At 50.6% G+C, this 24,452-nt stretch overlaps 1 protein-coding gene across 6 annotated transcripts in view; it reads right to left on the bottom strand.

The window, feature by feature from the left end:
- The window catches only part of Erg (ETS transcription factor ERG), a 208,968-nt gene that overhangs the window by 170,301 nt on the left and 14,215 nt on the right, over nt 1–24,452 (bottom strand). Inside the window, exon 1 of one of the 6 annotated variants that reach the window (XM_040750405.1) lies at nt 22,251–22,342. The exons of the other annotated variants lie outside the window; for them this stretch is intronic. The gene's annotated coding sequence lies outside the window, so the exon portion shown is untranslated. Of the gene's footprint in view, nt 1–22,250; nt 22,343–24,452 lie in introns of those variants that run through there. 6 annotated transcript variants of the gene reach the window in all.

The raw sequence follows: 24,452 nt of genomic DNA, 5'->3' as shown, positions 1-24,452 counted from the left end.
GCTATGACACACGTTTGTTCCACAGCCCTGAGCAATCCTCCCTGACTAAAGGCATCTTTAAGAGGAAGGGGCAGGTTGAGCTGAGTTCCATGGCGTTTCGAATGTGTGTGTGTGTAAGGCACACCACGGGTCTGATGTGCAAAATAAGGACTTTTACCGCAGTTAGTTGATTAGCATACTCTTCCCTCCCACAAAGCCATGTATCTCTTCTATGCTGTGAGCTGCTAAGACCCATGTTAGTGCAAGAGTTTCATTTAGGCCAGACCCCGCCTTCCAAATGACTGAAGGAAAAAGGAGAAGCCTCAGTCTGCTCCCATATACCAAGGGAACTACGGGTACTCACCTGAGCACAGATGGGGACAGAGATGAAATGTCCTCCAGTGTGCACGGAGACTTGGAAAAACTACAATGACCTCACCTAAGTAGAACCTGACCCGAGTGAAAAGTACATGCACAGACTAAGTAGGTGACTGGGGGGGGGGTGGTAAAGGGCTTGGTGAACAAGCATGAAGACCCAAGTTCAGACCCCCTCAGCACCTGAATAAACGCCAAGCGTGACAGCGTACACTAATAACCGCAATCCCGGGGCAGGAGGAAATGAGATCTCTGGGGATTGCTGGCCGGGCAGCCAATGTGAACAGGTGAGTTCCAGGCCCAGTGAGGGACCTCGTCTCAAAAATAAGGCTCTGGGAGACTGAGGAAGACAACCAGGACAGAGTTAAAGAGGGACGGACAGACTGCGTCCGTCAAGTCACTGACGATGTAATTTAAGAAAAGCGGCACACAAGAGAAAGATGCCACGTGACAGGGTTCAAGTTAGAGGTTTTTTTTTAATTAGGGGAAGGGATCATAAAAAGGGAAAAGGAAGGGGGCAGACTGGCCTTTAGAGACAGGAGCAGCAGGAGAGAGGAGAGAGAGGAAAGAGGGGGAGAGGGAAAGAAAGGAAGGAAGGAAGAAGAAAGAGGGAGAGAGAGAGGAGAAGAAAGGAAGAAGAGAGAGGGGGAGAGGAGAAGGAAGGAAGAAAAGAAAGAAAGAAGGAAGGAAGGAAGGAAGGAAAGAAGGAAGGAAGGAAGGAAGAAGGAAGGAAGGAAGGAAGAAGAGAGAGAGAGAGAAGGATGGGAGGTGGCAGGGCCCTTTTAAAAGGGAACATAGTGAATATACACAGGTGATGCTCTTAGCAGCTGCAGCTGAGGGCGCATCCTGTCAGAACCCCAAGAGCAGCCCAATGCAGATGCCTGAGTACTGATGATTGACAGCTCATTGTACATGGTAACAACTATGAACAGGAAGGCAGACATCTATGGAGTCTGCAAAGGCTCAGATTCCTCGAAGCTCTGGTGGAAACAGTGTAGACCAAAGCAGAGGAGGAGGAGTTGCAACTGTCCCAGTACTGACAAACAATGAGCTTTTGATGCAGGCTCTGCGGTGTAAGGAGGGAAGCCTTGGGAATAGTCCCCTCCCCCTTTCCTGTGACCACAGCAATTAAATGCGCACCTTGACAGCCTCTAGCATGATGCAACCCAGACCACAAGGTGTCTCTCCCCTTCCAGGGTGAGCTCTGAATATAATACAAGGGACTGCTCCACCTCATTGGCCAAGGACGACAAGAACAGGCCTTGGGAGGGGCCAAACAGGAGGACGAATGTGTTTCATGTGGCAGAGGACAGAGGTTGGAGATTAAGATGGTTGAGTAGGAGCCTGGTCACCATTCCCCCATTGATATCCTGCAAGAATCCACCCGAGAGAGAAACACATTCCACTGCCCCTAAAGCACCAGGATCGGCTGACGGAGGGATCCCTGCCACCTGTCAAACCTGCCATGTTGGCCGCACCCTGGACACACAGCCTCCTTGTGGGCTGCCCATCCCAACATGGTCAGGATAAAACCCACACGGCCCCGTCCCCTGTCAACATTACAGCCAACGCCATTCTCTTCACTACGCTCTGAAACCTGGGGTCAACTCCCAGCACCCACATGGTGGCGGCTCACAGCCTCCTGTAGCTCCAGTTCCGGGTGGATCCGACACCCTTTCCTGCCTCCTAGGACACAAGGCATGTATGCGGTGCTCAGACATACATGTAGACAAGACATTTATACGTGTAACATGAAATAAATAAATGCACGCCTAGTTTCCAGCCTGACGCTGTTCCTCTGTTTGTTAAGGTCATAGCATCCCAATGCTGAACGGGTTCCCTTCTGATCAAGAGCGTTACTGCATAGTAGGCCCCGCTCCCCTCTCGAAACAGCCCCTTGACTCTCTCCACCTGCTGTTTAACCTGAAAAAAAGAAAATGATATAAATCTCTACCACACGGCAGGGAGAAGGATGGCCCGCAGAGAGTTCATAACCGCTACAGAAGCCCTCCTGCCATTTCTAAGCCAGTAGATGGTATTTGAATGTCAAGGTTCTGAAAATACACATGGGTGCATCTCTGAGTGTTTGCTGGCTCACTGTGGTGTAAGCGCATAACTGGATGGTTAGAGCAAGAGAAGCGTGCGTGTCCACCTAGGGGAGCAATGAACGTCGAGCAAATTGTGGGAGAGCTGAGGAAGAGTGTCGAAGAGACCCCAGCCATACAGTGCTTGCCTAGAATGGGTGAGGACCTGAGCTTTATCCCCAGATACACGTGTGTGCACACACATACACACACACGCACATATACATATATGTAAATCGTAAGTGAAACTAAGCAACTTAACTGACCTGCATTTATTTAAAAAAAAAATCACTGGCTGGCCAATAGTCAAATTTAGCTTCCTCAATAAAAACAAACTCATCCGTCTAAGAGTTGCCCTGGTCATGGTGTTTTCACCACGGCAATAGCAAAGTAAGTGAGTGACATAGTGGTAACAGAAAAAAAAAAAAAAAAAAAAAAAACCTCCTTCTCCTTCTTACCCATAGTAGGTAGCTTATCATTTCAAGACAGCCTAAGATGCTCTCTCAGACCGTGTTATCCCAACGTGGCAGGTGACACAGCCGCAGATAGGTGTCACTGTCACCGTGAGCATGAGCAGGCTTCCTAGCCAGCTGTTTCTGCCTCTTCTTCTGCTAACCAATTCTAGCTAATAACTGCCACCTTAGGCAGGGCGCTGGCCTGGTGACGGAGTGAGGGTGACGCAGAGCACTGTGGCTGCTAAATTCCCTATCATGGGGATGGGTAAGAAGGGACCTCCCCATGTCCATATGCAGCTGGCTCCCACGGTGCACAATGCTCTTCTTAGAGGGGACCCCACCTTTCTCTGAGGACCTCCTTGGCCGCCCTTGCACAGGCACCACAGAAGGAGCACACTTCAAGATGCAAGGTCAGCTATGGTTAGCGGTCGCTAAGGTGTCTCAGAAACACAAAACCAGGGGTTCTCTCCATCCCAAGCCCAAGATATGGTTCTGCTTTGCGCCATGGTAGTCTCCTGCCATTCTGTGATCCTGGACCTACCCATGACTGACAGGCCAGGGCGCACCAAGGCACAGCTTCCCCAGCCTGTACCTCATGGTAGCAAACCTATATGCCTCACCTCACAGAAGAAGTAAGCCACCGCATGGTTAAAACCAGCACCATCAGCACTGCCCACAAAGCCAGGTTCCACATCTCAAGGGATCGTGTCAGATGACGCAAGATGACTTAAGATAACTGGGTAGCCTAGACAAAATACTACCTGCCAGAGAGCCGAAACCCACTGCATTCCCACTCTTAAACCAGGCTGTTATGTATCTGGGAAGCCAACTGCCAGGAGCAAGAGCACTTTGGGTGGGAGACCCTGACCCCCAAGGGTGGATTCCTGGGCCCCCCCATACAGATCTGGTTTTAATCCATCTCTGGCATTTCCTAGTCGAGTGACCTTAGCTCCATTCCCTTTTTCTGTTTGGTAGACACTCAGAAATACTTGCGAAGATAACTAAGATAAGGTCTGCGAAGCATCTGGTACAAAGAAAACATGTAACAAAAGGCAGCCGGTTATCATTAGCATGGGTGCTGGAGTGCCAGGCAGTGCATGCTGGTAAGTTCGTCTCAGTTGTGTTTAACTTGTTTCTGTTTTGCCATAATTACCAATTTCCATGGTACAAACTGCTCCCCCTGTGGGCGAGCTGGAAGCTACCAACGCAACGCCACTGACGGCCCGCGGTGAGGAGAGACACCCCGAGGGTTTACCCAGCTGTCTTTTGCTTGGCGTCCTGCGGTCCCACCTCTGTCATCCACTGTGGCTGTGGTTATGATACTGATTTGTTTGTTTACGGGGCAGGAGAGGAGAAGGAAATAGAGTGAGCAATGGTGCAGAGACGGAGTGAGCACAGAACAACCCCAAGGAAGACACGGACTACAAGAAGCAGTCGAGGAAGCCCTCCCCGGCTCCTCTCTCCGTTGCTTCTGACCACAGATGTCACCTGGAGCAAACGCCCTTGGAATCCCAAGGCAGGGCTTGCCTAGGGCCCCTTCCCTGGTGAACACAGTTCAACAGCGATGTCTCAGTTCTTCCCGGGAGCCATAGGACTGGAGAAGCACAGGGGGCCCACTGGAGAGTCTTCTCCCCTCCTCTCCCTTCCCTCCCGTAAACAAACTTGGTGTTGTAACCATAGCAAACCAGGTGTGGCTAACTGTAATTAGCACTTTTCCAAGTGTTTCCAGGTGTCCGCGCCGGTGCGCTAGAAGCGTTTTGCCGCACACAAACGGGAAAGCCACAGTAGATGACGGAGGTGGGACCGCTGGACCCCAAAGCAGAAGACGGCTTCCTTCTCCCGCCTCCCGTCTGTGTGGAGACGGCATCCTGCAGAAAAAGTTGGCCTGCAAGCCCAGCAAAGTGACCCATGCTGGTTTTCCAGCTTGGCCTTGGCATGACCTTCATGGAAGGAGACTAATAAACCTGGGAGTTACCCAGCCTCATCTCAACACACTTCACTTATTCCCTGGCGAATTTTGACAGCGATGACTCCGAGATCCTTCAGTACTGAGGTTGGATGGTCCCCACAAACACGCATTAAAGAGGCTGAATGGAAAACACTTCTGGAAAGACTGTTCACATGGAAACGTACCTCGGGCACAGAACGTATGGCCCTCGCCAGTCCTCCAACCACAGCAGAGCCGGGACGAACTTTTTAAAGAGGATCCGGAGAGCGGCCCCACATGGATTTACTCTCCCCAACTGAATGGAAAGGCCCGACTCTGACAGACCCGTCTGGGGCTGGGAATTCTGCAAAAATGCCAACCTGACAAACTAGAAGAACATTATATTTAGCCAGGTTAGGGTTTTCCTTGAAAATAGACCCAGGCATTCATCTCCAACGATCTTTGCAGATTCTAGGGCATAAATGAAGTGAGTGTGCCGTTTGCCTAACCTTCCTTCCTCCCTCCCTTAGATGCCATACCATGGGGAAGCGAGACAGCAGGAGCCCAGGACTCGTCTCCACCATCAGCACCGGCTCAAGCCACCTATGCGGTAGAACGGCCCTGTGCTGACAGCCTCTTCCACGTTGGTATCTGTTGTACTCGTGGACATTTATTACCCTGCACTTTCATTCCCTGGGCGGTTTATCCAGGGTCTGAAATGAAGGAAACGAACATAAGGATCTGTCTCTAGCGCAGAGGTGTGACAGGCCTCCTACTCGGTGGTGACATAAACAGAGAGAGGAGGGGGAAAGAGGGAAAGCCATGCTGAGTCAGGGTCAGGGCTCAGAAGAAGGATGGGGGAGACAGAAATGGTCCTGAGGCTACATCGATCATTGAGGAAGCAACAGCTCCCCCCACCTTTGTCAGAGGGGCGAGAAGGAAGACAGCCTTCAAGATCGTGAGCAGAGAGGGTTCAGAAGACAGAGGAGCCAAGAAAGGCAAGACAAAGCCATATTCCGGAAGGGTGAGCTATGCGAGAAGTTGGAAGACCTTTAGCTTTGCGTCTGTAGAGAGGAATCTGCAAGAGCGGCTGTGGGGACCATGAAGAAATGGGACAGAAAAATCCCCTGGCGGGCTGGTGGTGGGGGCTGCCTGCTCCAGAGAAGGGGAAATGGGAGTTATGAAACACAAGGGCTGCACCCACCCGACAGGCAATCGACAGCGAGTGGGTAACCCAGAGTGATAGGGATAGGCGGTCAGATTGGATCTGACCCCAAAGCAAAAGGTCCAGTTGGCGACATTTTAATAAACATTACTAAGGTCCCTAAGTGGGTGACAGCAGGCAAGCTCCCTCCTTTGGGGGAAGAAAGAGCTAAAAACAGAACAAGATTTGAAACAGAAGTTCATGAGACACATAGAATCCCAGAGGATTCTTCCAGAGAATAGCAGCAAGAGCCCTGAGTGGGGAACAGCTGCTCTGAATAAACCCCCCCCCCGGCACTGTGCAGGGGGTGTCTCCCCACACACCTACCTAGCCCTACCGCCTGGGAGCCAGGGGAATGGGTGAGTAGCAGTTAGCACCCTATGGTGGGTCCTGGCTCTCCTCAGTCCTGCACGAGCATCAGGGCATTGCTGAGTTACAGTCCTGTGGCCCAGTCTCATCAACTGGCCAAACGAGAATAAAATTAACCCCCCCTCCCAGGGGGAGGGGGTTCTGAGGTAACCGAGTCAGTTTGTGTCAAATAGCAGAGCCCAGCGCCCAATGTTTAGCAAGAAATGCCAGTCAGCACTTGAACAGGGACCCAAGACAGGAAGTAGCTATCTCTCTGTAACAGGGCCAGAGGAAGATGGGTGTCATAGGCCAAGTACTCAAATGAGAGCAAAACCAGTCACTGGATCCATCGCCATCCATTTCCAAGATGGTGTGTTAATAACTCTGCACCCGCCACACACACACAAACACACCACACACACACACACACACCACACACACACACACACACACACACACACACACACACACACACACACACACGCTCCAGCCTGTCCAACTTCTGAGATGAGAATACCTCAACAAGGGCCTCAACTCCACAGCCAATGGGGCTTGGATCGGCAGACCACACGCCTGGTATCCAAAGAGCAACAGGAGCACCGTGGCACTTGTAGATGTCTTTCCCCCTGGGTGGCCTTTCTTTGACCTCTCACTGGCCTTTGGCCATCTGCTTCCTCCCTGCCACTCTCCCGTGTAATCACAGTGCCATCATCCTGTCTACGTCACTCCTGGCCTTGCAAACTCCATGGCCCGTGGTCTCCGACATAGAGAGATGCAATGGTACCCACGTAAGAATGTCATCCTTCTGAGACTCCACTTAACAGGGACAGCTTGGGAGGCCCTACACAACGTACTAAGTAAATCTATTCTGCTTCAACCCACCTCGTCTGACTCCGCTGATGGCACCACGATTTACGAGCAGCCTTATGGCTTCATCAATTAGCCAGTTAGGCTACTGCCACAGCTTACACAGCTGTCATATCTGTGGATTTATGGCGTTCTGGGTAAAGCGGTATCATTGCCCTCTCTTTCCCCATGAGTATTCATCTCACCCTGAGAGATAATTCATCACGGTTATTACGAGAACACCAACATAAACAAAAGAGGGAAGGAACAGCTTGGCTCTGGTCTAATTGCCTGAATCAATCTCCAGAGGGAAAGGGGGCACTTGGTAAAGTCAGCCGGCTTCAGACGAGCTCAGTGCTCAGTGTGGCTATCCCGACTCTAAAGCTACTCGTGTTTAAATGGTCAAGTGTAAGGTGAATCATCCATTGAGGGTCTGTAACCAAGCGTCTAGTGCTCCCTTGGGGATAGCAAGTCTGTGCTCCCTCTGTGAATGCAGATTTTTAAGTGCTACATTAAAAAAAAAAGTCACCGAGTCGTATAGCATCCCCTTGGCACGGTCAAGTGTCCTCAGCCAGTGCCCTTGGCATTAGGGGACTTCAGAAAGACAAACACACCAGCCTACTCACGCCTGCCTTCCCAGCAAAGTGCCAAGGTTGTACCATGGGTCTCAGGCATCATTTTCTCTTTCTTGTGTTTGGTCTTGTCTTGTTTCATGAGACCAGTTATGAGGCGGGCCGGGGTGGGTGGAGTTGGGTTTGGAGAGCACAGTGGTAAGGAAGTAAGAAAGCTATACAGATTATTCTTCATTTCTTTATCACTCTGATATAGCTCTCCTTCTCACATGAGGTGACCGGGGGATGTCCTTCTGTATATATGTTTCCCTTACTGGTTGATGAATAAAATCCTGACTGGCCAGTAGTCAGGCAGGAAGTATATGCAGAGGAGAATGCTGGGGAGAAGAAGGCAGAGAGAGGCCGCTGAGAGACACCATGTAGAGACCAGAAAGATAGGACACACCAGGTGTTCTCTGGCAAGATGAGGTCATAAAGAAATACATAGATTAGTAGCGATGGGTTAATAGTTAAGACAGAGCTAGCCAGTAAGAAGCCTAAGCTGCCGGCTAGCAGTTTTATAATTAATATAGCATCCATGTGTTTATTTGGGGCAAATCGGCTGTGGGACTTGGCCGGAACAGAAACCTCCATCTTCAGCAAGGCAACCAAAACAGCAAAGTCACCAGTGTACTCTGTACCCTGCAGACAGCTCATCTGTGTGAAAATGACCAGTGAAAGAAAACGTTTGCCCTTACTGATCCCAAAACGCAGCTTGCATCACACAAATGAAATTTTTTTATCCTCATAAGATGTAAAGGTTGCCAAGAGTAACTGTCAGTGTTGGTGACATTTGTACAACAGAAGAAGCACGGATTTGAGAGACAAAGGGTGCAGCCTCAAATGCAGACTCTTTTCCTGGTAGAGGCTTTATACCCACTAGGGTGAAGCTGAGTCTCCCCAGGATGGGGGTGCCAGGGAGGATGCAGCAGGCTTGGAAACTCTGACCAGAAACCAGGCAGGCTTGGAGGGTGGAAACCACTAGAAACCAGCAACTTGCAGTCTCTTATATCACAGGACCCCAGAGAGGAGCATTAGCAGGCTCACCAATCCATGCTTCTGAGGAGAAAGCCAAGGATTGTGCCATGGGCTCTCGCTCATTCCAGAGAGAATGAAAGCTGTGGGGGGAAACAATTTTAGAGAGGCCGTTCGTGTGCCAAAGAAGACACCCACCTACCTGTGCACTGTAGGATGCAGGAGATGGGCTGTAGAGGGAAGGTCAGGAATGGAGGTATTTGTAACTCATCAGTACATGATGGGTAGATAGGACTGGGAGCCAGGGGTGGGAATGACATCGCCAGGAAGTACTCAGCTGGTCCCTTCTGTGACGAGTGGATTGTGCGTTTGTTGTGAATTCCTCGGCACAAGAATGAAGCTCCGCCGATGTCTCCTGACTTTATGTCTCGGTAAGAGGGTTTAATTTTTCTCTCCCTTAACTATGGGCTTAGCCATGGCCTGTGTCAGCCCGGTGAATGTGAACCAAGGTGGAATGGAGTCGATTGTACACGGCAATGTGCCCAAGAATCACATGGGCCTACTTAGCCTCGAGAGTCTGCCCACTGCCCACCAAAGCTGCTGCTTCACCCTGATGGGAAAGGTACCTGGGGCCCTCTCATGACCATCTGAGCATGCACAAGCTCAGCCAAACCCCAACACGGTGTTGTGATACACTGTTGAGAGTTTTCAGGGATGCTTGTTACTGTAGCAAAAGGTAACCAGTACACAAAAGAACTTATCCAACCAAAGGAGGTTCCAACAGACTGGGCTAGACTCCCTCAAAAAATGCCAGGCTATGGAGCTAAAAGAGCCCATAGGGCTGTTCAAGGCAAGCCTGAGACAGTCCTGGGATGGCCAAGTGTTTGCTGGAGAAGAGTGACCCACCTGTCTCAGATACTCTCCACCACAGACTTCCCACTGTAGTGGCTCCACATATAAAATGTCCAGTGGGTGGATGATCCAGCAGGTTGCAATAAACCTGGGGACAGTTGAGTCTTTGGCCAGGTGGACAGCCAGGTTGCTCCCTGAGCACAGCATAGGTAATGAGTTGTGTGGAGTGCTCAGAAAGACCCAGAAGGACACCAGGAAGGGCAGGGTGTTACTCAGGTGCAGTCCTAGGGGCTCCAGGCACAGGGGGGGAAAGGTGGCTACCCCGTCAGGTGTTGCACACACCTGGCAACTCCTGCTACCCCTGATCCGAGCTCTTCCATCTCATCAGAGCAGTGTGAACAGTATCTCTCCTCACACTGGGGCCAGCCGAGCTAAGGGACTCACCTCTGAATGAGGCTGGTGCTGCCACGCCTAAGCAAAGGGCTCCCCGGGTCTTGCAGCCTCAGAAGAAGAATTTCCACCTGGTAAGTGATCCCTGCAACTCTGGAGAGACCCCACTGGGGAGAAAGCTACTCACTTCAGTTGCATTTCATTCAAGAATTCTCACAAATGCCCTTTGAGAAATCTGGAGCCCAGGTCTCTTTAGCAAGTGAGCTCCTTCTCTTGCTGACTCCCTCCCTTCCCCTACCTCCCCCTTCACACACACACATGCACACAGGCTCGCACACACACTCCTCCCCTTAGAAACAAAGCAAGTGTGCTGTTCTGCATCAAGGGCAAGCACCTGAGAGACGAGCTCTTCAGCCACTGGGAGAGATGGGTATAGACAGGAAGCCGTGTGTGCCTGGGACACACAGGAATCACCCTTCCACAAGTAACTGCTGCAGCATGTGACACTCAGCTTGCAGAGACATCCGAGAAAATGCCAGGATGAAACACACTCGAGGTGAGCAGCTTCCTCCTGGGGAAGAGCTTTTAAAGTCTTCATCATTGCCATCATTTATCATTGCCATCCTTTATCAAAAGCTAACATTCTCTAGAAATTTCTCCTTCGGAATTGGGGAGCCATCCAGCAAGGCACGAAACATCTCTTCCATCGTCCTTCCCACTGTCTAGGAGGCCTTAGAGAATGCCCCGGGAAGCTGACGGCAGGGCCTGGCATCCTGCCCCTTGGGCCACCCATGGCCGCTCCCTACTGCCACCCAAGGGTGTGGCCTCAGTGAACTTCTGGCTCTCACCAGAGTACACCAAGCCTTCAGCTGCAGGTTCCTGCACCATGCTTGGAACACCCTTCCCATGTCCCATCTCACTCCTGTCTGTCCTCCACGTGCAATGCATCACCAAGTCAGTTCTGACACCAGCGCTGATCTCGGAATGCTGTCTTGGAAAGGTGCCCCTTCACAGAGCATCTGTCCACCTCCATCAAAGGCAGAGGTTGGGAGCAAGGCTCTGTGACCAGACTATCAAAGGCTGACCAGATATCAGGGGATAACCCAAACAACAACAAAACTGCTCCCTTTATTCGAAAAGTCATACTGTGAGAAAACAATGACCATGTGTCACGAGGGAAGGCTGTTGGGACATAGGATGTGAAAGCCTCTTCGCGTCCTGTGGTGTTCCTCCTTTTGTTCTGTGACGGGATGGAGACTGAGCCTAAACTGCTGTAGATGTCCATTGCTACAGGGCTTCTGTGAGGAGAGACAAGAGCCTCTGCAATTCAGAGTCAACTGCTTCCGTGGGAAACCCGTCTTTTCCTAGCTCTTGCAGACGACCGTTAGTTACCCAGACTTGCTCATTTTCCAACATCCTCTGTATCTATCAATGCCAGGACACCCTGAGCAAGAGAGGGAGCACGGTCCCTGTGTGGGACCTCTTAATATAACTTTGCCATGTAGCATCTTGAAATAGGCAGTATGTCTGACATCTAATTCTGCAAACAGCAATTAACTCCTAGGGGAAACTATAGGCACATCCCTCTTCCCTGTGTGTTTTGATTCATATCAAAGAAAAAAATGGAAACATAAACGATTCATGCTAATTCATCCATTTAAAAAAAAAAAAAGGAGAGAAGCCTTCAAGCGTTGTCTCAGTTTGGGTTACTATTGCCATGATGAAACACCATGACCAAAGGAATTTAGGGAGGAATTGGTTTATGTGGCTTACGGCTCCCACATCTCAGTTTATTGCCAGAAGAAGACAGGACAGGAACTCAAGCAGGGCAGGAGCTGATGCAGAGGCGATGGAGGGAGCTGCTTACTGGTTTGCTCAGCCTGCTTTCTTATAGGATTCAGGGACGGCACCACTTACAATGGGCTTTACACACCTAAGATACCCTGTAAGTGATCAATAAATGATGGGCCCCGTACTGTCCAAAATGACAGACATAAGCTATAAACATGTAGTAACACGAGCCTACAAATGACCCAAGAGACTGATATTGGGATTCAAGCTTCAAGCTGACTATCAGAAAAGCAAAGGAGCCGGCTACTAGCATCTCACCTGTACCTCAGACTGAATGGGCAGCACAAACCAAGCCTCAGACTGTAAACTCTCCTCAGCTTGGCTGAAGAACGAACGCCATTCTGAGACCTTGCTTCTGTCTTAAGTACTTCCCTAATGCTGGGATTAAAGGTGTGAGCCATAATTCTCTTTCAGACTGGCTCACTCTCATGTAGATCTGGGTGGCCTTGGACTCACAAAGATTCCTCTATCGCTTAATCCTGAGTCCTAGGATTAAAGGTAGGTACCACCACCTCCTAGCTTCCGGCTGCTGGGATTGAAAGGTGTGTGCCTGGCTTCTAAGGCTTGTGGCTGACTTTGCTTTCTGAATCCTCGGGGCGAGCTTTAATAAATCATGCACAGTACATCACCACAACATACTGATATCAGGGCTAGGAAGGAATCAGTCTAGCAACGCCCTTGCTCAGAGTCCCCGGCACGCCCCTGTACACCTATGAGCTGAGGACCGAGACTGACAGGTGCAACCTTCATTCTGCTATGTTCCCAACAGTGGAGGAACCACGGAGCACAGGAGCAGGGTGAAACCTCACAGGTCTGTGGACCACACGGCGTTCTTCCGGGGACACACGCCTAGACGGCGGAGCACGGCAGCACGTGGCCTCTTCTCTCCTGCCCCTGCCTCTCCTCTCAAGGAGCTTCTGGTATCCTCCCTCCACATCTCCTCCAAGCTTCCCACCCCTTCCAGGACCCAGGCTCAGCGGGGCTAAGGCAGGCATGTACACACACCTTCTCCTACATATAAACCTTCCCATGGCCTCTGTACCATCTCATGACCTTACCTCCCAAGAGATAAAGAAAGCAATGAGTCATGGCTTCGGTTACAAGTGAAAAGGGTCAGCCAAAGGGACCCTAGCCCTTCTAAAGAGTCGTCACGCCCGTTCTTATTCCTTCAGACCTCGCTGTTTCCACCACAGATCATGCGAGGAGCTGCCTCCGGCCTCAGGTGGATCATGCAGACAACCAATGGTAAATTTCTCTCGCACCAGCTACATATGTATAGCACCCTCGGCCCTTGCACAAGGGTGTGAAAGGCTCTCCAGCTTCTTACCACAGAGCTCTGAGGGGGAGGCAGTGAGAGGGTAGGAGACCTCCGCTCCGCTCCTCCATCCATCCCTGCTTCTGCCCCGAAGCAGGGGAAGAAGAGCAGATTGCTGTCCTTGCTCATTCAGCTGGATGTGTCTGGGCCCCGTGGAAGGCACAGACCCCTCAAGGGTCTCATCATATCCATGGCAATTGGGATTTGTTTTATCCTGCATCAGAACTCCAAGCGCCTTGTCCAGTCCAGGACCCTTTTCACGATGCGAAATTTTTTACACGGCCTGAGGGGTCGAGGGGAAGTATGAGTTCTGTTCTAATAAATTGGACATACACACACAATACTGGCATATGTTAAAGATGAAACTGAATTTACATATTAATAACATAGATGCGCTTGCGTTTTTTTAGAAGTGTCAGACTGTGGATGAAGCCGTCAATGTTTTCAGAGTTGGTCAATATTTTGGACTGTATAACTCCTAACAATGAAAATACCACTTTGCATAGATATCCAGTGAAAATTGGCGGAGTTTTGTTTAGGGCCATTTCAGAAACAGTTGGGAATTCTGTCCTAATCCAAAGCCAAACCTCATCTAACAATTATTTTTTTTATGAAACTCAAGCCAGCAAATCCAAGAGCAATTCTTTTGTTTGTTTGTGGGTTTTTTTGTTTGTTTGGTTTTTCTTTTTATGAGACAGGGTTCCTCTGTAGCTTTGGAGGCTGCCCTGGAACTCACTCTGTAGACCAGGCTGGACTCTGATTCAAAAAGGTCCCCCTGCCTCTGCCTCCCGAATGCTGGCATTAAAGGCGTACGCTGCCACCACCTGGCCCAAGAGCAACTCTTAAAATCAAACGTTCAAACACAACAGAATGCACAGACACTCCAATGTGCTACTTGTACACTGGGGAATGAACACTGGGGATGGTAGAAAAATAGCGGAAGTCTTTTTTTTTCCATAGTTAAAGCCATTATGTTTCTGTAAGCACCTGAAACTGTGTGTGTGTCCCCAGAAAAAAAAATGCTGCAGTTCATGACACAAGAGCCTCCGGTCTGAGCTGAGGTGCTTCCACTGACACTGGTGGCTGTTGTGTGACATGGACACATTCAGTGCAGTGTTCATGCCGGGTTCGTTCAGAACCCAGAGCCACAGTTGTAGGGAAAAGGGACCAGTCAAAGAAACACACCCTGAGCAGAGCCAAAGAAACACACTTTGGCCCTGCAACCACAACCAAAGAAATGTACCCTGACCCTAAAACCAGTGCCAAAGGAACACACTTTGTCCCTGGAATCAGAGTCAGTGAAAGAAATGTACCCTGGCCCTAAAATTGGAGGCAAAAGGCTAAAAAGGACCAGAGAAAGAAACACACTTTGGCCCTGAAACCAGAGCCAAATCTGACCCTAATCCTGTGTAAAAAAGTAACCAATCCCGTAGCAGAGCTCTAGCCAATCTGAGCTCAGCACTGAAATCGGACCAATCCCTACTCTGGAAAAACTTCCCCAATCCCTATATAAACCCTGTGTATGTTCAGCTTGGCTGGTCCAACTGCCTTCCAATAAACCCCTTTGGATGAGCTTCGGGTGAAGATCTTCTTTTGCTGCGGCGACAGAACAGAGGCGACTCTGGGCAGAGCAGAGCAGAGCGAGCAGCGCTGTAACACTTGCCCGGGAAACCTTCCTTGGCAGAGCAGAGTTGTTACACTCTGCTCCCGGCTCCCTGCTCTCCGCTCTCCGCTCTCCAGGAGCAGAGCTGAACTGTAGCAACTTCGCCCGAGAAACCTCCTGCGGAGCAAAACTGCTACACTAGGCGAACATGCCCAGCTGGAAGACCCTGTCCTGCCTGAGTGGAGCTGATACACCGGAGAAGCCTTTCTCTGAGGCAAGGCTGTAAGCTGCCAAATTACTGCAACCTGTGGTGGTCCTTGGCTCCCGAGCTCCAGGATACCTTTCCACCTGAGCTGTGTAACACTCAGTATTCTGTGACTCCCAAGTGCCAGAATACCTGACCCACTCCTGTTCCATCCTGTCCTGACCCATCCCAACGAAACGCTTACAGCAGTGACAGCTGATGACGCCACACAAATAACAGTACCACGAGCACCTCAGGGACACTGCAGTTTGCTTTTGGGTCAACTGCTGGTTGACGGACGCTCCAAAACCTTTTACTCCCGCCAAGCTTTTCATCCCCTCCCCATGTTCAGCTACCCCCACATTCAACTCCCAACCCCACATAGGGGCACCTCAATCTACTGTTTGAGAGAAGTTCTGCACAGCAGATGCAACCATTGTTGTTTAAAAAGCAGGTAACCAGCTGGGCGTTGGTGGCGCACGCCTTTAATCCCAGCACTCGGGAGGCAGAGGCAGGCGGATCTCTGTGAGTTCGAGACCAGCCTGGTCTACCGAGCGCGTTCCAGGACAGCCTCCAAAGCCACAGGGAAACCCTGTCTCGAAAAACCAAAAAAATATAAATAAATAAATAAATAAATAAATAAATAAAATAAAATAAATAAAAAGCAGGTAACCCGGCTCAGAAACAGGCAAGTGACATAAACAGAACAGCCCCCACTAAGCCCAGGAAGAGGCAGTGGCCACTTCCAACTCATCAGACTGGCCGTTATACAAAACAAACACAAAACCTACCGGGATGCCGAGAGGCTCCTGAGAGTGCCTGGTGGAGACCCGAACTCCACAAAGCACCAAAACACAGAGTCGCCACGTGGTCCACCAGCTCCTCTTGTGGACATGTCTGTACCCACGGACTGAATGTGAGGACCCCACAGCGTCTGTACTGACGGGCTGAATGTGAGGACCCCACAGTGTCTGTACCGACAGACTGGATGTGAAGACCCCACAGACACTGGTGTGGTGCTCAGAGAGCACGGTTCACAAGAGCCAAGGGGTGGGAGCAATGTGAGCCACAGCCAGCGGCTCACTGCAGAAGCAAATCCCGCTTCAGCCCATACTGTTCAACTTCACAGCATGCGCACTGGTATGCGACCAGGTTCCGATGCACCTCGAAAACAGGGCTGAGAGGAGTGAGTTGGTCCCATAAAGACCTTCTGCGTGGTTCTGCTTGCATGGCGTACCTACTCAGCCAATAGAGGTGGAAACTAGAATTGAGGTTGAGGGGCTGGGATGATGAAGGGAGACAAATGGGGGAGGGGGTGGCATTTTCAATGGGTACGCAGTTTCTGTCTGTGGTGATGATGAAGAAGTATTATTTGAAGTGGATTTTAATGGTGATAGTTTATACAATACTATGAATCTTATTGAAACCCTTGGATTATTAAAAATGGGTGGAATGGTAACAATTGTGCTACACTTATTTTTACCATGATATACGACAGTCCCTTCAGCCACTCACAGACAGATAAAGCCTACTATGACCATCGGGACCCAGGCTCTCTCTGTGTTGAGGGTCTAAGCCTCAACATGCAACTTTCTTCTTTGTGGCCCAAGAAGGCTGCCCCAGCTCCAGCCATCCCATCAGTAATTCAGCGGGAAGTCAGCTGGAGGAGAAGGACAAGGTGGTGCCCCCCATCCCTTTAAGGACTCCCCCAGAAGTTCAACTTTCCCTTTGTGGGTTCTTCCTGGAGATTCCCTGGGGTTTTCTGAACATGTCCCATTGGCTACAACACAGTCACATGACGATGCTTCCCTACCTACAAAGAAGCTGGGCCCTGTAGGCTCTGTCCTGGGTTTCTGTATTCACAGATGACAGGCAGGGCTTCGGCTGCTGAGAAGAAAGAAAAGCCCAGTGGAGAGAATAAGCCGGAAATCACCTGGAGGCAGAGGTCTCTACACCGAGTTTACATCTTCAAGTCTTTCTGGGGTCTTGGAAAAGACTGGGAGGGGGCACTTTCCACCAGGAAAGACTCACGCTGAAGGGCAGGGGAATCTGCGCTCACACGGGGATATGCAACACAGAGCTGACTCTTCTTACACTCCACCCCCCAATACAGTGTGGAAATATAAAGAAGAGGTGGCCAAAGACACGAGAAAGTGCCACACTCTCATCTTTGCAGAGACTGAAGCATCCTGACAAACTAAAGATCTGAAACCCCCCACGGCATGGAACGGACTTCTGAGGACGCACGGCAAACACACACTCCACTCCACGCAGGTGGGTGCACACCTCGCTGCTTCCTGGGACTCTGGAAGGATCCCTCCCCCCAAGGATGAAAGGCACAGCGACCCTGGGGGTCACGTGAGCCCTTGTGCCCACCACTCACTATCAAAACCTCCAAATTGGTCATGTTACCCCAGTGACTGTCCTGTATGGGACCTCGTCATTTCTATTCCCACTTTGCATTTCAGGCTGGAAACACCTGGGAATGAAATAAACTGGAGAAACAGCCCAGGTCCCTTCAGAAGATGAGAGGATAGACAAGGAATCGCACTTCGAGTCCATGGAGTACCACCAAGCAATAAACATGAGCTACGGGCCAGAGCAAGATGCAGAAGGCCTCTAAGTGCACGCTGCTGTGAGAAAGGTCATTCAGAAAGCAATATGTACTGAAGGTTTCCAGACCCAGGATGTTCTGGAAAAGCAATAACCATGGGGACAGTGAAAATGTCAGTGGCCACCATGGGGTGTGATGGGAGTTGTCCTTCTGTGTATATGTTTCTCTTATTGGTTAATGAATAAAACACTGATTGGCCAACAGCCAGGCAGGAAGGATAGGCGGGGTTACCAAAGGAGGAGAATTCTGGGAAGTATAGGCAGATAGGAGTTGCCATGTGTGCCCGGGAAGTAAGGATGTGTCAGGCGTTCTCTGGTAAGTGAAGACCACATGGAAATATATAGATTAATAGAAATGGGTTAATAATTAAGAGAGAGATAGCCATAAAGAAGCCCTAAACACCGGCCAACAGATTTATAATTAATATAGCATCCGTGTGTTTATTTGTGACTCAAGGGTGCCAGGACCATGCTGGACCAGAAACTTACATCAACAGGGTTGGACAGAGGAAAGGGAGGATTGTCAGCCAGGTGGAGCGTGGGGTCTCCTGAGCAGTGAAAGTGTTCTGTGTGATACCGTGATGTGGGTGCACGTCAGTACACGTCTGTCAGAATCTGTTAAGGGCATCCCAAGAGTGACTCCTGACATCAGCTATCAGAGCCCGGTGTGGGGCACGCACTTGTGATCCCCACTTGTGGGAAGTGGGGCAGGAGAATCAGGCTCAGGGACAGCCAGGACTATATAGCAAGTTAGAAGCCAGCCTGGGATTCATGGAACCCCCGTCACAGGAAGCAAAATAGCTACGGCAGTAATAACAATAACAGTAATAATGCTGATAACAATCGTTATGATATATTTTGACTCATCAATTGAAAGAAATACATCACACCAAAAAATAAGAATCCTCAGTGCGTGCAAAAATTAGCAGATATCTGAAGAATTAAAAAAAACTCCACCAGAACTGCACATTCATAACAATAACAAAATAATAACTGTCATAATTCTCATTTATAAGAGCTCAGGACTATTACCAACGGCTTCACTGTAATATTTAGTCATGAGATTCACGCTTTAATAGCTCTCTCTCCAGCACAAAATTTAGCTGTGTGTGTGGAATGCATACATGTGTTCTCCCTGCATGTGTGTATGTATGTGCATCACATGCATGCCTGGTGCCTGTGGAGGTCAGAAGAGGGCATTAAGTCGCTTGGAACTGGAGTTACGGATGGTTGTGAGCCACCGTGTGGGTGCTGGGAACCCAGCCCAGGTCCTCTGCAAGGGCAGAGAGAGCTCTCTCTTGACTGCTGAGCCATCTCTCCAGCCCTCACCGCGGTGCTTTTAAAGTGGGCCACTGACGAATATAAAACGCCACGCGCATGGCTGGCTACTTTACAGCCACTTTTTCTGTGCTCAGGCGGGGCCGACTGCGTCTGAGAGCTGGGGTCCTAGCGGCAGCTGTGCTCTCTGGCTGGAAACCGCAAGTGTCCAAGTGTGGTTGACCCCGCTTGACTAAAGTGAGAGACACACGACGCACCGCGCTGGAGTGGGCCTGGCTCAGCAATCGCCCAGATCTCCCATTTGGACCAGCCGACCGCTAATTCACCAGATTAGAAGCCGGTGCAACGGACTAGCCAGTAGTCGCCACTCGGGTCTCCACGGGAACAGGATATCCAGATGTGGAGAGAAGGGCAAGAGTTGCTTCCCCATCGGTGGGGGAAGGGAGCCACCTCGGGCTTCTTTGCTCCTTCCCATTTGAACAAAGACTCCCTCTGCTCTGAAAAGGAGAGTGAACATCTGTTTTCTTCCCCTGAAGGAATTTGCCCAGGCCAAGGACGCGGCACCTGGAGGTGGAGAACAGATGAAAACTGGGAACAGAAATGCCCCATGGCCTCTTGCTCATTTCTGGGGGATTATCAAGTGAAGAATTTACTCTGGCTTCTGGACACCCATCCGACACTCAGCCCCCACCTCGGCCTGCTCTGCCATTCTGCAGGATGTCACCCAAAAAGCTCTCCTTCTCATCCCAGGGCCTTGTAGCCTGATGAAACATAGCCCTGTCCATCCGGATGCCTGGGGCTGAGGTTCTGATGGATGGAGGCCACCATTTGGGAGACTTAGGAGAAAGCAAATTCCTACTCAAAAGTTATTAGGTTATAAGGCACGATATGGAAAAGAGACCAGCACTGTGATTGTTTGTTTACACACATTCAAGCTGGGGTAAGGGCTCAGTCAGTGAAGTGCTTGTTTTGCAAGCTTGACAATCTGAGTTCAATCCCCAGGACCCACATTACAACATAAAAAAAAAGATGAGGGTGTCGGGACCTGCTTACAATCCCAGTGCTGGACAAACAGAAGCAAGATGACCCCTAAGGCTCACTGGCCTTCAGTCAGTCCTACATCAATCCTAAACTCCTGGTCAAGGAGACGTGGCATCTCAGAAAAGCAAGATGCATCCGGACCATGTCCTATGCCTTTAATCCCAGTACTTAGGAGGCAGAGGCAGGACAGATCTCTGAGTCTGGGGCCAGCCTGATAGATAGATAGATAGATAGATAGATAGATAGATAGATAGATAGATAGATACATAGATACATAGATAGATACATAGATAGATACATAGATAGATACATAGATATATATATAGAGAGAGATGGATGGATGGATGGATAGATAGACAGACAGATAGATCAAGTACTAGGCCATCTAGGACTATATAGTAAGACCCTGTCTTAGCTTGGGTTTCTGTGAAGAGACATGATGACCACAGCAACTCATACAAAGGAAATCATTTAATTGGAGCTGGCTCACAGTTTCAGAGATTCAGTCCATTGTCATCATGGTGGGAAGCATGGTGGTGTGCAGGCAGACACAGCGCTGAGCGTTCTACATCCAGATTGGCAGGCAATTGGGAGAGAGTGAGAGCCACTGGCTTGGGCTTCTGAAACCTTAAGGCCTTCTCAATGACACACTTCCTCCAACAAGGCCACAGCTCCCAATAGTGTCTCACCTGTGAGCCTATGAGGGGCATTTTCACTCAAACTATCACAGACGGTTGGGTCATAGAAACTAACAGCAGCAACAACAAAAGGGGTCAATTCCTGAGGCTTGGCACCAGAGCTTGACCTCCACACACATGAACACAAACACATACACATACACACACACACACCAGCCTGCTTTCCCAGGGCCTCATGCTCTGAGGACTAAAAGGGTACTGTCTGGGAAACTCCCATTTAGAAGAACGCAAACGTTTGCTTTTAAAATATCTACTGGGATACAAGGCACAGCATCAAAAAAGAGGCAAACAGGTGGTTTACAAGCAAAAGCCAGACTCAAGTTACAACGGAGTGAATGTGAGTGAGGAAGTAGGATGTAACCACGTTAAGAGGCAGACCTGGGACCAGATCTCCAGGCTGGAGCCGATCATCCGCCCTTACTAACACCTGGCTGGAGTCCTCTGCTCTCCCTGTCTCTCTGTGCCGTCTAGTCAGTAGAAAAATCATGTCAGGCTCACTGCCTTTCCAGACCTGTCTCCCCCAACCCCTGAAGTGTGCATAGGTGCACATCTGGGCATCTGTGCGTGTGTGTGTGTGTGCGTGTATGTGTGTGATCATAGATGACCTCCGTGGGGTACATCACTGTGATGCTTTGGAACCCTGAGATCAATGCTCAGAAAAAGGAAATAACAAGGGATTGATACCCCCTGGCCTCTGCAACACTGAGAAGAGCTGGAAGTCCACAAAGTGTCGCTCTGGAGTGGGGGAAATGTTTCTGACGCCCAGGCAAACCGTCAACACAAAGGCCTTGGACTGAGTGGCGGGCGGGGCAACTCGGAGAAGAGGCACACCAAGAGCCAAGCAAGAACCAGGCCTGGTAAGGTGCATCGTGGTGCCTCACAGCTGCTTTCGATCAGGAAACGTGGGAGCCTGCTGAGTTTCAGATGCACAGGAAAGCCCGACTCAGGCAGCCTTGGTAAGCCTGATCACCTGCATTCTGCACCCAAGTCTGAGAACTCTAGTGGCTAACAGGACCCTGGGAAGAGCCTAAACTCAGCTGAGATAGATGGCATGGACAAAACTATGCTGCAACAGGGCGTCAGACAGCTTCAAAGTAAACGAGGCACAAAAGCAACTTTTTCAATAAACTTACTCAGCGGCATCTATGCCTTTTATTCAGCAGTGTGCTGTTGGGTTGGACCAAACGAGTTATAAGAATATTTTAAAGCATCCACTTTGAGGTAGATCTCCTTCCCTACGTGGTGTCGCTATTTTGCAAGCTGTTATGTCCTGAGGGCGGAAAGATGTAACTTAAATATTTTTTACTGTGTCTTCATGCTCCGCATTCCCACGATACACAAAGGGATGGCCGGCACCACCTTTAGGTCACCCCACAACCCACCAGCCAACAGCTGCATGACACAGACACACTCAGGCTCACCCACAGGGTCACAGGGCATGACCCCTGGCAAGGCTGAAGCCAAGAATAGTCTTCCATTTGTAGGAAACGAAGCCAGGCCGGCTCTTGTCGCTGGTGGCGCACCCCTGAAACACCGCCACAGGCCGCCCTCCTGAACTCACCTCCGAAACTGTCAGAGCCAAGCAGAGGTCGGAGGGGAGGGAGGGTGTCACTCCAAGAATGTCAGAAAGCCAGCCACTGTGTCCGTGGCTGTAGAAAGATGAAGCTAACCACCACCACAACTCACAGTCCCTGGAATTCCAGTCCAGCTGAAACCATGAGTACCACTGGTTGGAGGGGGGTGTGATCTGAGGGTGGGGGAGGGGGGACGAGGGAGGCAGCAACCCAATGGACTTGCCAGGCATTCGTGAGTTTCTGCTGGAAACCTGACTGGCTCCAGCAGGAGACAGGGGTGAGCCCCATCCCCCCATATGACTCGGGAGAGGTGCACTCTGTCCTGGGGAGAAGGGGTCAGACCCACAGCTGCTTCTCATCCATTCACCGGTTTGTTGTCAAGGACACAGAGAGCACGGATGGACACAGGTGGAGAGCTGCCCCAGGTGAGGGGGAGAGAGGCTGATGAACCACCTTCCTGGAACATCCACGTTCAGCTTCCGTCGTCAAGGAAGCCTGGAGTTCTCACCCAGGCTCCATCACATAACCATGACCGACAAACTTATTGACCTGCCGGCTGCCAGCTGGAGCTCCATCCCTCCCTCTTCCTTCCCCAGAGCCAGGAGTGAGTCTCCCTAGATCTTTCTGGTAAACAGGGGTTTGCCAACACCAGCCAACTTAGTATCAATCAGAGAGACACCATTTTTAACTTCCTGAGGACCGTAGGGAATTACATGCCGGGACATAGGAACAAAAACCACTCACACAATTCCCAATGTTGCAGATGGCTCCTGGTCTATAAACACGGCTCCCTTGCATGAAAAGAATATGCTAGGGGCTGGAGTGACGGCTCGGTGATTAAGAGTGCTTACTGCTCTTTCAGAGGACCAGAGTTCGTTTCTTAGCTCCAATGACAACTGCTTGAAGCTCCGGCAGATCTGTCGCCCTCTTCTGGCCTCTGTGGGCACTGCACAAGGTGGTGCACACACACACACACACACACACACACACACACACACCACATGGGGGGACAAGGAAGGAGGAGGGGAGGTAGAGAAAGAGGGAGAGGGAGAGGTGCTGGAACCCATGCAGTCCGCCCATCACAGCCCATCAGAGGATCCCCAGGGTGAGGTCCTGAAGTTTACAGGCTCCCGCTCCTCCCTGTCACCCCTCCCCCAGATTAAGAGGACCCTCAGTGTGAGTGCAGCATAAGGGGGTCAGACTCCGCCACAGCCAAGCGGAGGGATGGGTCCTGTCTTGCTCCGAGCCTCTCCCAGGGTAACAGTGGATCTCCCTCAGCTCACAGCCCTGTTTTACCCCTGACCGTTGGTCACTGCTGTCCCTGCTCTTCCTTCCCCCTCACTTCCTACCTAACCCCTCCCTCAGCGGCACCCGCTCTTGTTTTTGCATCAAAGTTCTCTACCAAAGAGAGCCAAGCAGGGGCCTCAGAGGAGGCTGCTGGTAAAGCCCTTTCTACACAAGCCCAAGAACCCGAGTTTACTCCCAGGACCCACGTGCTGTTGCTGCTGGGGCTTTTTTTTGTTTTGTTTTGTCTTGTTTTTAAGACAAAGTACTGTGGTGAGGCATGCACTTATAAAACCAGTGCTAGGGAGGCAGGGACAGATGAATCCCTTAAGGATCGCTGGAGACAGATGACCCGCTCTGCTTGGCAAGCTCAGACCAATAAGAAACTCTGTTTCAGAAACAGTGGTTGGCACCCAAGGCTGTCCACTGGCCTCTACATGCAGACACATATTCTCTCTCTCTCTCTCTCTCTCTCTCTCTCTCTCTCTCTCTCTCTCTCTCTCTCTCTCTCTCTCTCTCTCTCCCTCCCTCCCTCCCTCCCTCCCTCTCTCTCCCTCTGTCTCTCTCCCTCTCAATCTGTCTCCCTCTCCCCTTTCTCTCTCCTCTCTCTCTTCCTCACTCTCTCCCTCTCTCTCTCACTCATTCTCTCTCTTTCTCTCTCTTCCCCCTCTCCTCCCCCTCTCTCTGTCACACACACACACACACACACACAGGCACAAGAACCAAGTGAACTGCAGAGTTTTTGACCAGCTCCAATTCAAATTGTCAGGGAATGCAGACCAAACCCCAAGCGTGTGAGCAGAGGCCTTTGCCACGTGGCGCGCTCTGAACCTCCTGCTTCTTGTGTCCAGCCTCCGGCCAACTGGTAGCAATCAGACAGGGTGTGGGGGCACAGGGGTCATATA

The sequence above is a fragment of the Mesocricetus auratus genome, unplaced genomic scaffold (genome assembly GCF_017639785.1).
Source record: "Mesocricetus auratus isolate SY011 unplaced genomic scaffold, BCM_Maur_2.0 Super-Scaffold_100008, whole genome shotgun sequence".
Lineage (NCBI taxonomy): Eukaryota > Metazoa > Chordata > Mammalia > Rodentia > Cricetidae > Mesocricetus > Mesocricetus auratus.
Note: the sequence above shows the minus strand (reverse complement) of the source record. Positions and strands in the feature narration are given on the sequence as shown.